At 42.0% G+C, this 6,686-nt stretch overlaps 1 long non-coding RNA gene across 1 annotated transcript; it reads right to left on the reverse strand.

Moving 5' to 3' along the window:
- Positions 1–577: 577 nt before the first annotated feature.
- LOC136371859 (uncharacterized) lies at positions 578–1,089 on the reverse strand. Its single transcript, XR_010745416.1, has 2 exons — positions 1,049–1,089; positions 578–782 (listed from the first exon to the last, which is right to left on the reverse strand). It is a non-coding gene; the product is annotated as an uncharacterized lncRNA (long non-coding RNA).
- Positions 1,090–6,686: the final 5,597 nt, after the last annotated feature.

Here is a 6,686-nt window from a genome sequence, read left to right on the forward strand (position 1 = left end):
GTCTTTGAACTCTCCCTTCTGAAATAAGAGCCTCTCACACTGACTAGACACATTAGAAAGCCATAAGCACCTCCATCAGCTACCCCAGGGTCCCCATGAATGCCTCAGGGGTGCATATGAGCCAAAACCCAGAGCAGAGTGTACACTTAATAACAGCTGCTGTGGCTTTTTTTTCTCACTTGACATTTATGAGCAGCTCTATCCCTCATATACCTCTGAGCATCATCACTGTTTCGATTTTGGTTTGATTACAAACATCCAGAACTGGGGCTGTACTGTTGAGCTGTTGCTGCTCATGTAAGTGGCATGACCTCCTTTCCCCTTTCAGCACAAATAAGAGGAATATGAACCCTGTGATTTGTTTTCTACCTCCTCTTTTCCTTTTTTAATTTTATATTGTTAATGAAACGAACATTTTAAAATACAATGGGTTATTTTTGCCTATGGAACTTAAACCTCACTGTGTTCATGCACAAAGAGGACAGGAATATGCAGAGAATATGTTGAAAATTGCACTGTAGAAAGGCAGAAAATGCATTGCAATTTCCACACCCTCCATGCAGGACAATGTCTGTCCTTTTGTTGTTGTTGCTGTTTTTTTCCGGTTTCAGTCCTTATTGCAACATGAAAAACCTTTTAGAAATAGTCAATATAATTACAGTTTTCTTCATCAAGATACATTGCAGGCTGCCTGCAAAAGGGAAATGCTGAACTGCTCCAGAGTCTCCACCACAGGAGCTACCTATGCCTGCCCTCAGGTCACATACATATTTATTTCTCTGCTTCCCACAGCCTTCTGGGAGGAATCTCTTTGAATTTGTGGAAACAAAGGATGAGTTGTACCATGCCAGTTATGTCACTTTAGGTGAATTAGGAGCCATCAGCAGGCTGGGGAACAGCCAGTGCAGCTGAGCATGGTGTCTGGGTTTATCGCTCAGCCATACCAGGGAGGAAGGCACAGTCCCTGCTCTTGGTGTCACAGTCCCTGCTCTTGGTGTCACTGTCATGTCCAAGGGAGCCAGCCCCATGGCACACCAGGAACCAGCACATTCACCTGCACCTGGTTCCTGCAGTGCTGAACCTGCCAGGTCTCAGAGCATCCCAACTGCTCCTGCTGTGGAGGGGAACAGCTGCTCATTTTGAAAAGAAACACAAAAACCAGAATGCTGGGGTGAGAAGGCCTGATGAGGAATTCAGCCTGTAATGAATTGAAAATGTTCACTTCTTTAATGAAAAAATTAAGTCTTTAGGATATTTTGTTTTCCTGTTTTGCTTGGTGTTGAAGAAATGGAGAAGATAAAGGTGAAAAACCACAAAAAGTGATGTTTTACCTACATCCTTGTAAAACCTTTTTTAATACCAACAGTGATATTTCTTTCAGTGATGTTTTTTCCACGAAAAAAATGTTTTTTATTCTTCTTAGGAATATTTCTGTTCCAGTGAGGGGGCAGAGTTCTGCATCATAAAAAAATTGTAGCCATTTTTAGGTACAAACAGACAAGCCACCAAAAACCAAAAAAAACCCCAACCAACCAAAATAAAAGCCACTGGGGAAAGCATTTTATTTTTGCATACCAGTTAGCCTCCACTTTTGCTATTGGGATTTTGCCAGACTAGTCTTTGGGGAGGTGGCATGGTGTGAATTGAACTAGCAGAATTGCAAGGGTACAGTGCACCTGAAGATAATGGAATTTGTGTAGCTATGACAGTGATGCTAGGCTTTAAATCTGGGAGGAGGAAGGGGTGACTAACATGAAAAAAGCCACAAGTGGAAGAGGGAGATGAAGGAGGAAACAGAAACGCCATCATCTCCAAGAGGCCACAGAAAGGACAACATTCAGAGTGGTTATTAGCAGCACAAGGTGTTGAAAATAAAACTTAGTGCAAGAGGAGTAGAATCTGCAGAAGAAAAAGCAGAGGCAAGGGTGTGAGCGGGGAGCATTGTTAGCCTGGTCACAGGGGACAAATGGTTATTTACTCACCGTGCTTGGCTGGGATGGAGCAGAGTGATGCTGGAGCCTGGATGGGTGCAAGGGAGCAGAGCGGGTGATCAGCAGGCAGGGAACAGCAGTGTTGAAAAGGATGGATCACTCCAGGGCAATGGTTTATACTTGCTTCATTATTTTAAGTAGGCTGAGGCAGGCAATTACTCATGAGTCTGACCACGAGGTATTTAACAGTTGAACCACAGAAGAAGCTGTATGCATGGCCTACCTCTGGCTGGCAGAAGGCATAAGTTGATGATTAATACAGCTTAAGTCACATCTCACTTCTCCCATTGGCCATTGGCCAAAATGAGCCCATTTTCCTTGAGGAATAGATCTATCATATACAACTCAGCTCCTGCCTGATTAGGGATGCTGTGAAATTATGCCTGCACCTTGCCAGACTATGTAGGACCCAGGCAGAGCTGCAGCTTCTCTGTCCAAAGACACCATGGCTTCCATCCAGATGCTCACTGCACACTACCGTGAGACAGAGCAAGACATGGGCTGTAGGTCAGTGCTGCACCCGAGGGAGTCTCCAGGTTCAGGAGATCCCTGGAGATGTGGGATGCAGCCCCAGAGTGAGGAGCTGGTGTCTGGAAGAAATGCCACACCCTGAGGCAGCATAAGCTGTGTTTTCCCTGAGGACAGGAAAGGGAGAAGGCATGGCCATCCAGCCCAAAAGCAGTCCAGCCTGTTTGCAGATGTTGGCTTGTCCACATGTACTTGTGGGTGTAGAGCAATAGCTTTTCTTTTCCGGTTGCACTATGCTCATTGCGATAACAGGAGGCTTAATTGTGAACAGCACTATGAAACCAGTGAAATAGATGTAAGTATTAGCTGATACTCAGTACCAGGAATGACCTGTCTTTTATGTCCTCTCACTGTTCTGGTGGAAGCCTACCAGAATGCAGGACACATGTTTTCCAACTCAATAGCAGGTATCCAGCTGGAGAAATGTGTTTCCCTGAATTATAGCCATATGCTATATATCCCACTTCAACATATCATATCATATCATGTTCCATCTGCACAGAATTTGACACTGCACAAAACAATCTGCTTTGAATTCGAACGCATATACTTCCTCACACAAAACAAAATCCTCTAGCTAGGCTATGAGTCTAAATGCCTCAGAGCTTCTGGCAAAGCTTGTGCCACAAACAGAAAAGACCAGAGCCAAAGCTGTAGGGAGGAGAAGGCATTATCTTTGGGCTGTTCCATCTGAAACAAATTCTACCTTCACATGAAGGAATTTGTCCTGGTGGTTGCTGATAGAAAACAGAGCAGAACCAAAGCAAGAAATATTTGCAAACCCACAAGGACTACCAACCTGTACAAAACACAATGCCCAGGAGGACATTGTCCTGGCTTTCTCTAAGCTGCTCTAAACATCTCACATCTGTAACACTGTGGTATTAAGGAGCAGCTAAAGAGTAGATGCCTCAGCAATTGCTTATACCATAGCTCTCATATTTAGAGAAAAAAAAGGGTTTTGTTGTTTTTCGAGCAAGTGACTGCTTTCCAATTGTTTGCCACATTTCTAACGGCCTCAGGTCAATCCCATCTCCCTTGCCATCTTAGGAATTCATCTTAATGTAAAGAGTACCCTTCTTCCTGAGACAAAATGTGAAGTCAGAAATACTCGACAAGTCCTTAAATTACGAACACTTCTTCTTTCCTCTTTCCTCTCAAAATCTTTCAGTGGTACCTACAGCAGATACCTAATATTTCATGGCTCTGCTGCCTGTTTTGTCAATCATTAATTTGTCTGCATTGTCTCCCAGCAAAACAGCCTTTGGCAGAGATAGATTCCAATTTAAATAGGTTTTTAGACTCTACTCTAAAAGAACAAAAAGAAAGAGCAGCCAAATGATAGAGAAGAGTCAGTAGAACTTCAGCACTGTTAATGAAAATATTCTGCTTGTAGAGTAAAGACACAGGAATATGGTTTACAGAATTCCAGCTCTAGATGATAACAGTAATTTACTTCTCTCTAAAACAACAAAGCAAAAAACATTTAGGAGCTTGTGTCATACTGGATGTTCATCTCCACTAATGAAAGATATATGTGAGTGGGATGATCAGCAGGTATGCTGTACTCAGGTCACAGCTGTGCCAAGGGCCTGCAGACACATATCCAAGAACTGATTCCCTTCATGTCTGCAGGGTTTCTGGTTAAGATGGATCAGATTTTTCATTGCTTTTATTTGTCTGGTCATGGTAATATCTGAAACTCTTCTCTAGAACTCCACAGATGAACCAACATGAAATGAAAAACCGAACAGCAATGTTAGATTAAAACTCTTGAGGACACAAAACCTAGTTCCTGAAAAGTATTTCAGAGGCAGCTATAGGACACAGCTGGGTGCAGAACATCTGCTGGAAAGTGCAGATAACTGCTTTTAGGCTGATTGAGGTTCAGGAGTTTTTTGAACCAGAATTGGCATCAACAGCAAATTGTGCCTGGTGAATTCACAGAAGCACATTTTTGTCATGCTATGACCCATTGTTTGGTTTATGATGGCAACAAGAAACTCTCATCCAGTGCCAGACCCCATCTGAGTGGAAATGAACAAAGGGACTCCCTCATTGTGAAGCATTCATCTGGCTGCATTAAACAGAATGCCTTATATAAAGTTATGAGAGACATTTATTCCACTCTGCTCAGTACTAATGATATCTCAGAAGGTGTAGAGTCCAGTTTAGGTGCCACAATAGGCACCACAATAAATCCCTTTTTCCCATTTCAAGAAGAAAATTCAGATCTGCATATCTCAAGGGAGATAATTGCAGATGAGTGCAAAACAGTTTTTAGCTCTCAATCTCAGGCAGCTTATGATGAAAAGATCTCAGGCACTGTGGCACTGCAGAGTTCTCCATGCACCTTGGAAGTTCTACCCTCTCTTTTTCTGATGCCAACGGACTGAGCAAGGCCCACCTTGGTAGACGTAACTGAAAATATTTTTCAGAACAGAAAGAGCTGGCCATGAGTGGGTCTTACCAAGGTAAGATATACTTGTGCCCAGATATACTGATATCCCAGGTCATGTTAGCCTGTGGTGAGCAGACTACCAATGATCCAGAAGATGCCAGAAAATGCTCACCTGTTAGATCATGATCCCTAAAACTGGGCACAGCACTTTACCTGAGCCCTCATTAGTCTAGATATCAGAGTATTTCCGACACCTAATATCCCAGTTGTTATTCTCTGGAATATCCTGGACAAATGAATGATTCATTTGTTACCTTGTATTCAGAATTCATTTCACTATACAGTTCAGATTCTCTCTTGTATAAGCACTAATAGCTAGTTTTTTAATATTTTGCTTGATGTTATCCTTTTTTAAGTATGATATTTTGCATAAAGTGCTTAAGTGTATATTGTTGCTATTACATTTGGCTGTACTTGTATCAAACTGTCCCTTGAATGTAGCAAAATAAGTTTGGAAACATTCCTGCTTGAATTGCATGTCACTCTTACCAAGAAGAACATGAGACTAGTTAGATATGATTTGTTCTGGATAAATTTTTATCACATTATCATTCTGCAGTTGCTGTTTTATGAAGCACTTGAATTTTTTTGCAGTGATTCTCGAGGTATTGGAGGTATCTGAGACAGGTTGTCTGGTCCTTAATTCTTGGTACCTTTTAAATTTTCTCTATGTTCCTAAACATACTTGTTAATATTTCAGGAATTCCTGTGGTTAGTTCTTTAATTATACCAGAGTAAACTTCCCCAGGACTTCCTGCTCTGAGTATATGCCCTTTATTCAAAGGCTCCTTCACCTCTCTTCTGTGAGCTGCCATTTCAATTCCCTCGCTAGAACTAAGTGTGTTCAGCCTCTCATATCGTCTCCTACTTGCAAAAGTGGTGTTTCACACGTCAGCCCACTCTGTCATTTTTCCTTTGTTTAACATCCCCATGAAGTCATAATCCTATTCCCTTTTCCCTAATTTCTTTTTCTGATCTCTTTTGCACTCTCTATTCAGTCCTTCTCTTCTACTTATCCTGGCAGTGTCTGTTCAGTTTCTGTATGGTGAGTTTTTGTTAACAGACAACTTCTGACTCAAAGCCCCTGATTTTCTCCAGTGCTATCCTCCTGGCCAGCAGGATAGGTTCCTATGATATCTTTAAGGATTTCTTCTAAACTGCTTGTTTTCTTAAGATTCTTTCTCCTTTTGGCTCCACCCTTCAGAACCTCCCCTATCGACTGCCCAAAGTGAGAAAATCTGCCATACAGGAGTCATTTGGTCTTGCTCTCTTCCTCCACAAACACGTGAGCTCAAATTGCTTTCTAGCAAGTTTCTCTTCATTAATCATATCTATCATACCTTATCTAGCCATGTCTCCCATAACTGCCTTAATACTTTGAAACAAAGAGTTGTTCAAACACTCCAAGAACTTGAGGAACATTTTGTGCTGTTCCGTGCTATGCTGTTGGGTTTTGTTGGTTTTAATTTTTCTGACAGCAGATAACCTGGTTAGATAAAGTCCTTGATTGCCACTACCTCATATCCTCAGGACACTCCCAGAAGTTGCTCCAAAATGCAGCATCAACCTCCTCCTCAGTCAGTAATCTTTAGTAGGGTTTTACTATTCCTCTATTTCATCTCCAATCACTCTGTCTTTCCCCTCTCTCTGGCCTTCTGTACATTCCTACTATACCAGATAATACTCTTCCCTTTTTTACTGCCTCT

Source organism: Sylvia atricapilla, chromosome 1, assembly GCF_009819655.1.
Source record: "Sylvia atricapilla isolate bSylAtr1 chromosome 1, bSylAtr1.pri, whole genome shotgun sequence".
NCBI lineage: Eukaryota > Metazoa > Chordata > Aves > Passeriformes > Sylviidae > Sylvia > Sylvia atricapilla.